The following is a 13,032-nucleotide window of genomic DNA, read 5'->3' on the forward strand; positions in this document are numbered from 1 at the left end:
CTGTAGTCCCATGGGCCAGGTGGCACATCAGGTTATTTCAGGTGACCTTATTGATCCAATGGGACGGGTCATCCAAGAACCAGAAAATATACATCTCAGAGGGAGTATGTTGAGATCTAGGTTGGTGGACCATGCCAAAAAAAATCTATCCTGGGGTACCACTTTATCCAGGGAACTTGACTACCATCACCTTGAGTGCCAGCCTTCGGGGATAGGGGCGACTGTCAGTGAAAAACAAATCCAAGACCTTTGGAACCCATTACACAGACAATCAAACTATTTGAAACTCAAGGCAGCCATTCTTGCGCTACAGGCTTTTCAGGAAGATCATCCGGGAGCATGGGTCAAGATGCTACTAGACAACAAGACCGCAGTAGCTTACCTCACTCACCAAGGGGGGATAAGGAGTCTAACGCTTCTTCACCTTTCTGCATACATCTTTGCTTGGATAGAGAAGCAGCGTTCAGGATCTGACAGCAGCATACCTGCCAGGAAGCCAGAATCAACTGGCGGATCAGCTAAGCATGACATTTCCCTGAACACAGTGAGTGGTCACTACAACTGAAGTACCTCAAGACAATTTCAAAAAGGGAGGCATGCCCACGATCAACATAATGTTGACCTCTCTAAATGCTCAGCTTCCTCTGTTAGTGGCGAGATACAGATGCGCAGAGGCAGTAGCACAGAAGCCCTTTTTGATCCACTGTTTTGTTTTCAATGATGTACATCTTTCCACCAGTCCCGGTACAATTAAGGTTCTATTTAAAATCAAGCAATAAGGTCTACACAGTGTTGGTAGCTGATGACTGCACAGATCACTCCTTCATTGCCACAGGCAATATCACTAATGTTTGCAGTCACAGACAACACAGTTCCTCAAAAAAAACAGAGTACTTTCTCTTCGAAGGCTACAAGCATTACACATCTAGCTGCTCACACCAGCAAAACACAAACAGACATCTCTGGAAACTCATGTTTTTGGTTTGCGAGGACTCGATTCCACCATTTTCCCGCCCTAGCACTCGTCAATTGTGATAAGTTGGGGGAATATGTAGCTCATTGGTAGTGCCAAACCGTGAGTTACTCCACGCCAGAAGTAGGTTCAGGCTTTTTTCTGACCACTTTTATTTAAAACAAAACACAAAGTGCACGTTTGAATGGTTCTCACACAGGGGGTTCTCACCATCAAACTGCTACATCCTTACAAGCTCAGACCTTTGTTTGTCCTGACCTGGAAAGTACAGGGCAAATGTGCACCTCACAGCTCTCTTCACACACTGACCCCATCGAGGGTGGGGGCCACTGACGTAAGCCCAGCACACAACTGCATCATTAGTGTGCATTTCATGGAAAATCTGGTCTAGACTGCCATTTTAAACAGTGGAACATATATATATATATTATATAATATATATATATATATATATAAAAAATTATACAGGGCTGCTTATAAGAGGGTAGCACTTGCACTCCTATACAGCCCAGGCCCCTAAGTTCAACAAGGGGGCCCAGAGCAACAGAAATGGGTGCGATTACTGGAACCAATCCCCTGTAGCCCTCTCTGTGCTTGCAATGCTTAAATTTGTGAATGAGCATGGAGCCTCTGTACAGAGATTTTACAGTTCATTCACTCTGCAGTTGAGGGTTGCAGAAAAAGGATTGAATAATCTATGTCCTCGATGTCTTTCAATCTCTTTCTCTGTCTCAAACATTAGACATTGGGGTGTCTGTTTAGAACTGTTAAAAAAAAGAGACGAGAAAAAAAAAAAAAGGTCTCATTATCAAAGGTATTCTGGTTAGATGATTGAATGGTTTGTCCATGAAGTGCAGTGGAGCCATCTGTTAGGCTCGATTCACTGTTCCTGTCAGCTAGGCTGTATGGGGTCCAATGATTTCTAACAGCCCTAAATATACTGTATGTGTATATAAAGATAAAAAAAATCCAGCAAACAAGATTTTTAACACCACAATGGAAGTGCAACCTGTGTGAAGACATACATAGAATTTGGGATGCATTCTTTCTTGACTTTTCTTGCACTAAAGGTGCCGACAATGGCAACATTTAGAATGAATATTCAGCAATGGTAGTGAGACACTCAATATTAAGTGATAAACATAGATATACTGTATGCTTAAAAAGATTAAAATAGACAAATAAATAAAAAATTGATAAATATATACATCTTAATTGTAAAAAAGTCAATGGACCCCCCTTTTCTGACATCAATCTTCAATGTTTCCATACATGCTACTATATACTGTATGTATTTTTTTGTTAAAACTGTTTGACTCTAATAAAGCTTGAAACCAAACTGGACTTGCTTGCAACCTCTGAATCCCCCTTTTTCTTCAGCCCTTTTCCCAGGATTGTGCCCATAATGTTATTCACAAAGGATGTACTCTGCCAACAAAATTACATTTATTCATTCATTTATCAATATACTTTTTAAAGTTTTTATTATTATTATTATTATTATTATTGTATTATTTTGATATTTTTCTGTTTGTAGAGTTTTAAAGCGTTTTTTTCTAATGAACCCCATACCAGTGTACCTCAGTTTGGGATTTTTGTTATTACACTTTCTATCTGTTTTATAAAGTGCAAAAACAGCTTTTCATCAACACATAAACTATCTGCAAAAGCAATCAAAGCAAGCTAATAAATATATTTCCAGCCATTTTGGTAACAAGGCATGCTCATTTGCAATCACACACATGCAAACATATCAGTAATACTTCTGTAAACTATTTGATTTATTTCACTTGCTGAATCACAACATGAAATGTATATGTAGGAAATTTGAGGTTTGGGAGATTTCCCCTTTGATCTCAATTAATAATGATTTTGTTAACTGGATTCAGATTCCAGAAAATCAAAATGCATTTAAAATAAGAAGTATTTAACAGCAGAACTGTAAAATGTGTTACCTACACAGCACATATAAGTATAAATGAAAGGGCTACAGCTATATTATGAGACATGTTAAATCTAAAAAATACATGACAAAATAAAACTTAAAGGGGTTGTAAAGGTAAACATTTTTTTCCCCTAAATAGCTCTACCTTAGTGCAGTCCTCCTTCACTTACCTCATCCTTCAATTTGCTTTTAAATGTCCTTATTTCTTCTGAGAAATCCTCACTTCCTGTTCTTCTGTCTGTAACTACACACCATAATGCAAGACTTTCTCCCTGGTGTGGAGAAAGCCTCTTGAGGGGGCGAACAGGAGTGTCAGGACGCCCACTAACACACAGCTCTTTTCTCTATCTGCAAAGTAGAGAGCGTCCTGACACTCCTGCTTGCCCCTCAAGAGGCCTTCTCCACACCAGAGAGAAAGCCTAGCATTACGATGTATAGTTACAGACAGAAGTACAGGAAGTGAGGATTTCCTAGAAGAAATAAGGACATTTAAAAGCAAAATCTAAGGATGAGGTAAGTGAAGGAGGTCTGCACTAAGGTAAAGGAAGCTATTTAGGGATTTTTTTTTACCTTTACAACCCCTTTAAAATAAATACATACTGTGACTTGCAGGATTATAGACAGTGTATGTGTGTCATTTAGGTTTCTCATCTCTACATTGTGTGGGGGTTCATGGATTTTGTCTGATATGGAGAAAACAAACTTTTTGTTTTCTCATAAATTTAACAACCTCTACTGGGGACTTTCACCTCCTTCCCTTCTAGACCAATGTTTTAGCTTTCAGTGCTCTCGCACTTTCATTGACAATTACTCAGTCATGCTACACTGTACCTAAATTAAATTTTATAATTTTTTTCACACAGATAGAGCTCCTATTTTTTAAATTAAATAGTTGTTATTGAGTTTTTTCATTATTTAACAGACACAAGGAAAAGGAAAAACAGATACAACATTGAAAACATTACCATCCCTTAACTCCATCCAGCTTAGATACAAAAAATAAATAAACAAAAAAAAAACACCCCTTTTGGTGGTATTTAATTACAACTTGTTTTGTTGATTTTTTGCGATTTAAGCAAAAAAAAAAAGCAAACATTTTGAAAAAAAAAAACACAATTTTCTTCTTTCTGTTTTAAAAGAAATCCAATAATATAAAATGTTGTCATACATTTAGGCCAGAATGTATTCTGCTACGTGTCTTTAGTAAAAAAAAATCTCGATAAGTGTATGATAATAGGTTTGTGTGAAAGTTATAGAGTCTACAACTATGCTATGTATCATTGAAAATTGATCAATCCTTATGTACTGATGGCCTATCTAATTTTTTGAGGCCCTAAAATGTCAGGGCAGTAAAGAAACGCCCCAAATGACCCCTTTTTGTAAAGATGACTGTACAAAGTATTTAGTAATACAGAGGCCCAACATGCAGGGAGCACCATCAGGTGTTCTAGGAGCATACATTTAACACATTTAGTTTCCTGACTGCCTATGACATTTTTGAAGGCCCTGCAGCACCAAAACAATGGAGTCCACACAATGAGCCCATGTTGGAAGAAAACACCCCAATGTATATTCTACATGGCAAAATGAGACTTTTGAACATGTAATTTTTTTCCACAAGTTTTTGGAATATGCAAAAACATATTTTTTTACACAAAGTTGTCAATTTATAAGATTTTTCTAACACATAGCATGTACATAGCAAAACTGACACCCCAAAATACAGTATGCTACCCCCGCGTATAGCAATACCACATGTGTGAGACTTTTACACGGCCTGGCAACATACAGAGGGGCCAATATCCAAGTAGCACCATCAGGCGTTCTGAAGGCATACATTACACATTTCGTTTCCTGAGTACCTATCACATTTTTGAAGGCCCTGGAGCACCAAGACAATGGAATTAGATGTGGCAGATGATTATGGACAGATATGGCAGATGATCACTGCCAGATGTGGCAGATGATCACAGCCACATGTGCGCAGATGATCATGGACAGATGTGCGCAGATGATCATGGACAGATGTGCGCAGATGATCACAGACAGATGTGCCAGATGATCATGGACAGATGTGCACCAGATGATCACAGACAGATGTGAAAGATATGGCAGATGATCATGGACAGATGTGTGCCAGATGATCATGGACAGATGTGCCAGATGATCATGGACAGATATGCCAAAGGATCACAGACAGATGTTCAGTGTGGCAGATGTTCAGTGGGACAGATGTTCAGTGGGACAGATGTTTACTGGGGCAGATATGAGACAAATGTGGGACAGGTGTTGGTGTTTTTCACTGTTTGGGGACACTGTTTGGGGACACTAGCTGGGTGATCAGTGTGTAAAAAGCTGTAAAAAACAGCTCATACACACCGATTCCCAACTCGCAGATCCGCTCTGCTTCTCCTGACTCTGTGTGAGGAGAAGCAGAGCCAATCACCTAGCAACGACTCTCTGCTTACATTACATGTGTCTAATCACAGCTGTCATGTGATCAGGAGGGCTAATCACAGAGCCCTCCTGCAGAGCAATGTTGCCCTCTCTCTGAGGGACACAGACACATAGGGATTGCATGCAGCCGTGTAATCCCGCTTCTTGTGATGTTCTCCCAGGCTGTGTTTACATTACATGATGGCTGTAAATTGACACAGCCATCATGTGATCAGAAGGGCAAATCACAAAGCCCTCCTGCCAATCCGAGACGAGTATCCGGGGGACACAAGCGCATGGGCCACACAATCCCACTCCTTCTGAAGGAGGAAGTGCCCACCAGCCATTTATGTACAGTGGCCGGATGGGAAGTGGTTTAACAAGCCTCGCTTCACACTAGATGTGGTGGAAATTCACTGCAACAAAATTGCAACTTGTTTGTGTGAAGTGAACCAATGGTTACATAGTTACATAATTAGTCAGGTTAAAAAAAAGCACAAGTCCATCTAGTTCAACCAAAAATAAAAAAAATTAAATACAATCCCAAATACACAATCCTTCACCCACAGTTGATCCAGAGGAAGGCAAAAAAACATGAGTGCTCCAATTTGCTACAGCCGGTGAAAAAATATCTTCCTGATCCCCCAAGAGGCAATCAGATTTTCCCTGGATCAAATTTACCTATAAATGTTAGTACCCAGTTAAATTATGTACATTTAGGAAAGTATCCAGGCCTTTTTTTAAAGCAATCTACTGAGCTTTCCAGAATCACCTCTGGAGAGAGCCTATTCCACATTTTCACGGCCTCTTACTGTGAAGAAACCTTTCCTTATTTGGAAATGCAAATCTTTTTTCCGCTAGACGTAAAGAGTGCCCCCTTATCCTCTGTGATGACCTTAAAGAGAATAACTGTAGTTGTACATGTTGATCATATTCCCCTTAATCTCTTCTCAAGAGGGAATAGATTCAGTTCCTCTAATCTTTCCTCATAGGCCATAGCTGAGCTCCTCCGTGCCATGTTTTATTTTTAGCCTTTTAAACTTATTGCCCATTGGAATATACTTTGCAGTGGGAGTTCACATACAGTAATTTTGAAGAATTCCCATTTCTGTTCTGTGTCCATTAATGCCAATATTTCCCCCCAATCTAAATCCTGGATAGCCACCCCTCATCCTTGGAAAATTAGCTCTCTTAAAGTTAAGTGTTTTTATCTTACCCGTATGTGTTTGTTGCTTACAGCTAACATTTAGGCTACTTTCACACTAAAGGCACTTCACAAGTGTTTAGTGCTTAAAATAGCACCTGCAAAGCACCTGTAAAGAGCATCTCCTGTCCTTCAGTGTGAAAGCCCGAGTGCTTTTACACTGGAGCGGTGCACTTGCGGAACGTTAAAAAAAGTCCTGCAAGCAACATAAATGGGGTGGTTTAGTAGCGGTGTATACACCGCTCCTAAAACACCTCTGCCCATTGAGATAAATGGGCACCGCTGCCGAAGCACCTACAAAGTGGCAGCAGCAATACAGAGGCAGTATTAACCCCTTCTTCGGCCGCTAGCAGGGGTTAAAAGTGTCCTGCTATCAGCCGAAAGGCGCTGCTAAAACCACAGTAAAGTGCTGCTAACACTAGCGGCACTTTACCACTGACTCTCTCACTGCCCCAATGTGAAACTGCCCTAAATGAAATCGTGTTATGGTCACCGCTACCCAGAGGTTGTTTTACATGAATATTGGTAATAAGCAAGCAATAGACTGGACCATAAATTGCCTTGTAATAGGATTATAATTTTTTTGTCCTTTTATACAATGCAATACTGACATAAATTCACACACATAGGTTGGACTTGATGGACTATTTTTTCAACTTAACCTACTATGTAACTATGTAATTGTCCCAGCATTGTCATTACTCCAGTCAATTTTCGGGTAGTTAAAATCCCCCATTATTATCACTGTCCCAGTCATTGCAGCCCTTTTCATCTGTGCAAGAAGCTGAGTTTCCACCTCCTCACTAACACTGGGAGGTCTATAACAAACTCAACTGACAACCTTTGTAGTACACACACCCATGTACAGTTTCCACCCATAATGCTTCAGACTCATCACACTCTCGATACACTTTATTTTTTCTGTGTTACGATCCACCAGCAAGCTGACTGGTAACCTGGACAACAGTGGCTCTGCTTAACAGCTGGCTTCTGGGGGAGGGCTGTGGCAAGCTTATATAAGTTTGAAATAATCATGTCTCAGGTTCCCCCGAAGAACTCACAGCATTGATGTAACACATAGGGCAGTGCCTGCATTTTTGGTGTGTGATGCAGTCTAGATAATCCATAACAGCTGCAGCCTGCTCCATCAGCTCTTTAAGCTGTCAGTTGAGCTATCAATTGGAAATATCTGTTTAGTGGCGAGTCGTTGGTATACCCCACTCGACCGTTTTTTTTGCATATACATTACTCTGTATAACTGTCCTCTTGTTTTTAATAAAGTGACTTCATGGTCTTCAAACAGATATTTTTTATGAGCTGTATTGGAGGTGATTCAAACCAGTAAGCAAGGAGAGAGACTCACACTGGATATTCACCACTTACAGCTGCTCCTTGCTATTTAAAGGGGAACATGTGTGATTAGACCTTTTAATCCAAAGGTCCACATCTTAAAGTAATATTAAAGTCTAACAAACATGTCATACTTACCTGCTCTGTGCAGAGGTTTCACCCAGATCAGTCCAGATCCTCCTCTTTTCAGGTCCCTCTTCAGTGCTCCTGGCCACTCCCTTCTGTTTTGTGCCCCCAGAGCAAGCAGCTTGCCATGGGGGCACCCGATCCGAGCTTCAGCTCTGTGTTGCCATTCAGACATGAAAGCCACGGCTAGGTCACACACCCTCTCTCTCCTCATTGGCTCACTGACTTTGATTGACAGCAGCGAGAGCCAATGGCGCTTCGCTGCTGTCCCAATCAGGAAGGAGAGTCCCGGGCAGTCACGTTTTTTCCTGCAACATTGATAGATAGAGATGGGCTCAGGTAAGCATTAGGAGGGCTGGGGGAGCTGTTGCACATAGAAGGTTTTTTAATAATGCATAGAATGCATTAAAATAAAAAGCCTTCTGCCTTTACACTTTAAGGTGAGTTGCCAATTTGTAAAGTGGTTTGTCCTCATGGTTGGATGTGAAAGGTTATATCTTCCCAGGAGATTTTCAAAGGCTATACCTGAACTGTATTGAATTATCCTTTCATGTGATAAGATTGTCTATCCTTTGCTTCAAGGTGGTAGAACTTATATTTCCACATGGTGGACATTGTCATTGAATAGATGAAGAAGAATGTTGCAGAAGACTTCACTTGAGATTAGTCACATATTAATTTTGTTTATATACATACATATTTCTTTTATACACTTTTTGGATTCATTCATACATATTTACACTCTTTTTAGGTTTCACACATTTGGAAAGGAGTACAAGTGATGTGCTACATTAACTTGAATGGGCTCTCTTACAAGCAGCAATCACCCCAAAGAGCGTAGTGTGTTTTTTACTGTGCTTTTTAGTGCGTTTGCAGCATGTTTCTAAAATTCACAGCAAAGCACGCATTTTCTGTGCAGTTTGCCATGCATTTGAAAACACACAGATGTGAATGGAGCCTCATTGTTCATGTGTAAACACACCAATTTTAGTTTCAGATCCTATTCACAACTAGCATAGAGGGACCATGCATTTTTTGTCTCTTTTCCCCAAGACCTGAAAAGGGTAGCCCATTTATTTAAATAGGCCCTGCTACATGTGGCAAAGTAGCTCATAGGACATTTTGGTGTGTTGCATGTTGCAGGTTTTTTACTGTGCATTTTGTTGTTTATCGCTCTATTTTTACGTGGCAAAATGTGTCTTGGCTTATTCATTTTGTGCCATTAACAATTAATGGCACTGAAACCACAACTAGCTATTTTAAGTGTATAAAGGTGGCCAGACACAATTTGATTATACAATCTCTGTACCATCTCCTTTAGATTTACCAAAACCACCACACCATATATGCAATCAGGCAGGCCCTTGCACTACATAGTTGATTGTAGATCTAAAGGAGATTGTACAATCAGAACCCAGGACATACTTCTCCGTTTTTCAATACTACAGCTTTGATCCACATAGGCTTGTATCTAATCCCTCAGCTCCTGCACACTCTGCCAAATGAATGACCTATGCAAGATAAAGGTAAGGTGGAAAAAAGTATCTGGCTGTGTATTTAGTGAGAACAGTGATCTCTGATTGCATTGGAAAACCATGCACCTGCAGAAGTGGGAGGGCAGGTGCAGGGTGTGTGTTAATGAGGTCAGCTGGTGAAATACTTCCTCTGTCTTAATAGTTTTAAAGGGGTTGTAAAGGTAAACGTTTTTTCACCTTAATGCATCCTATGCATTAAGGTGAAAAAACATCCGATGGTACCGCCCCCCCCCAAACCCCCGTTTTACTTACCTCACCCCTCGAAAGTCCTGCGCGCATCCCCGTGATCCTCTTCGGTTCCCTGCCTGGCCGTTGATTGGCTAGGCTGGATGGATTGATAGCAGCGCAGCCATTGGCTGGCGCTGCTGTCAATCACATCCCTTGATGCGGCGTGCCGGGGGGCGGGGCCGAGTTATACAGTCGGCGGCTATGCCCGCCGCTGTATCACGGGAGAGTGCTCGCAAAAGCTTTCCACCATGCGAGCGAGCGAGCATGAAGGTGGAAAGCTCTTGCAGGGAGGACCAGAGACAGCTGCCGAGGGACCCCAGAAGACAGGGTTCGGGGACACTCTGTGCAAAACGAGCTGCACAGTGAAGGTAAGTATAACATGTTTGTTATTTTTAAAAAAAATCATTTTTGCCTTTAGTGTTCCTTTAAGTCCTAAGGGCTATCCAAGAAGTAATGGATATTTTTTTTTTATATACAACAAACACTGACACTGAGATAAGGACTGGTGTAGGACAAAGAGAAAGCTTTTTATTTTCTCAAAATACGTACATTAAAGGCTATACTGGTATATAGGGGAGCTGGCATTTTGAAAAAGAAAGATGAACTTGGCCTTAATAGCCGGTAAAAATGCCATTTAATTTCAACTACTCAATTCTATCCCAGATCCTTTGGGGCAATATCTGATCCTAGTTTATGCGATTGACAATAACCCCTACCCTATTGTGAATAAATATGCAGTTTCCTTAACAGATGTTTTAAAAAATAATTATCTAAATGATCTGGTTACCTTATTGTCTCCTAGATACTACTAATCTAGAAGATATTCTACAACTTTGTAAACACCGCTTCATAGGGAAGCAATGTATGATGTTTGGAGTTGCCAGCATGCTATAAAAGAGACTATACTTTCTTCTCTGCCAGACGCAATTTCTACTCTAGGATTGACCTATTCCCTAGTTGATCAATAGCCATTACAGAAACTTGTTGACTGCTATAAATTATCTAAAGTGGTCTGATGACCCTGTAATTTCCATTACCATTTCTGATAGCCAGTTTTCTTCCTCAATATTCTTTTGGCACAATAATTATTCCATGTTGAAGGTGCCTCACAAAATATCCTACCTAATGCAGCATTATCTGATCCATTTGTATTTTGGAATGCTCGTAATGGTAACCTGACACTACCTACACTCTGGGATATTCAGTTAGGATATCTCAACTCACTATTCATCTTACCCAAGATTCAAAAAGCTATATAATTTCTACCTAATGGAAAATCCCATGGGCCCAATGTCTTCTTTGGAGACTTCTTAAATCCATTTCTCAACTCTGTTTACAACAAAGGTACTTTATCTGCCTTCTTCCCCCTGAGATGTTAAAAGCTTTGATTGTCACCATATCCAAGTCAGGGAAGGAACCTGTCATACCACAAAATTCCACCCTATGAATGTAATAAATACTGATCTTAGGATTTATGCCAAGATTATTGCTCATTGCTTATTAAATATCATCCCCACCTTGGTTCTGACCAGCTACTGTAGTGTCCACCAAAAGGCAGACAAGCATCAGATGCTACCCACAGATTACTAGATATAATCCACTATGCCGATACCAGCAACGTGCCTTTTTTGTTAATGAAAGTAGATTCCAGGAAGGCTTTTGACAGGATACACTGGATATATATATCCAATGTCCTTCATAAATTATATTTCAGAGGCACTTAATTACAGCCATACTAGCATTATATTATTTTCCATCAGCCCAAGTATACACTTCAAATATGCTGTCATGGACCTTCTCTAACACGAATAGCACTTGTCAAGGATGTCTACTTTCCCCTTTAAAATGTAACTTGTTTGTTGGACCTCTAGCTGAATCTATCTTATCCAGCCCCAGTATATCTGGATAACGCCCTTCGTAGAAGCCATTCACTGGCGAAACTAGTCAGGGCGCTTGCTACACCATACATTTGAAGGATCCCTGCGCTCCACCGAAGCAGGACGAGGCAGCTGTAACTCTGCCTGGTATCCTGTCAGCGGTGCGAGGAGGAGACACTGACGCCGATCGCATGAGGATCTGGTGATATTTTCAAATGCTTATTACTGTTTGAATGAATGTACGTTGAATATATAAGGGGAGCCGGATGTACTGGGACTTGAGGGTTTTACATATTAAAAGCTGAATTACGCTATGGTGGCTTTTTCTGTTCTTGCTTGTTTTACCTGAGGGTCCTTAAAGCATCTGGTTCCATGATAGAAGCTGTCCGCTGAGATCCATGGTTAATTAAGTGTTTTTCACTGAAAGGCGTATTATATATTTCATTGCGGTGAGTTTGAACCCCGACGGGGCGAGTGATCACAACTGGTGAATTAAGAAGATTTTTGGTGGATGGTACACGCTGCTATTTTTTTTTTTTTTTCAACACTCCTTCTGGGACTTTTCTCATCTGCTTCTCAGCATTGATTTTTGATATTTGGACTGCTTGGTGGGAGTGATAACACCACCTATAGAGTAGCGATGTTGTGCTTTATTTTTGTTGAATGGACCTTTTCAATAAGTGTTAGAGTACTTGTTTATATATGCTTTTCTTTTTAAACAGCTGCTTTTGTTTAGGTTGTCTGCTATTCATTTAGCAGTTAACCTAAGATTTAGATATTTTTTCTTTTACTCTAGGTTGTGTATAGGTATTCATCCAAGTGGCGCTAAGCAGTGTATTATAGGCATTTTTTACACTACTTTATTATATCTGGATTTACATTTGGAGCTAGACAACATAAAATATCTCTTTGCTCTATATCTCTATGATGTTATCTTAACACATACAAGACTGGTCTCTCCCCTGGCAGCGGCTCAACATGTCCTGACCCTTTTTAGCAACATTTCCTATTATAAGGTTAACTGATCTAAATCAAATATTTTGATTATGGGCATTATTCAATCTCTTAGCAAAAAATGTGTGGAAGCATGCAGGGTTTCCCAATTTGAGTTTAACCTTAACTAGCATAACTTATATTCTGGTATACCTGAATTATAAAAATCTCATAGATATGCTGTCTACAGAACTTTCAAACCTAGGAAAACATGAACTCTCATAGTCTAGTCATTTGACTGCCTTCAAAATGTTTATATTACCTCAAATTCGTTATACTTTTTTAACAATCCAATACCTAATAAATACTTCTACTTCACCACTTTGCGGTCAATGACCAGGAAATGTATTTGACGCAATGGTAAA

At 40.1% G+C, this 13,032-nt stretch overlaps 1 protein-coding gene across 5 annotated transcripts in view; it reads right to left on the reverse strand.

Annotated features, from left to right (window-relative positions):
- Positions 1–13,032, reverse strand: part of RBFOX1 (RNA binding fox-1 homolog 1) — a 1,331,074-nt gene that overhangs the window by 93,915 nt on the left and 1,224,127 nt on the right. The gene's annotated exons all lie outside the window — the stretch shown is intronic.

The sequence above is a fragment of the Rana temporaria genome, chromosome 6 (genome assembly GCF_905171775.1).
Source record: "Rana temporaria chromosome 6, aRanTem1.1, whole genome shotgun sequence".
NCBI lineage: Eukaryota > Metazoa > Chordata > Amphibia > Anura > Ranidae > Rana > Rana temporaria.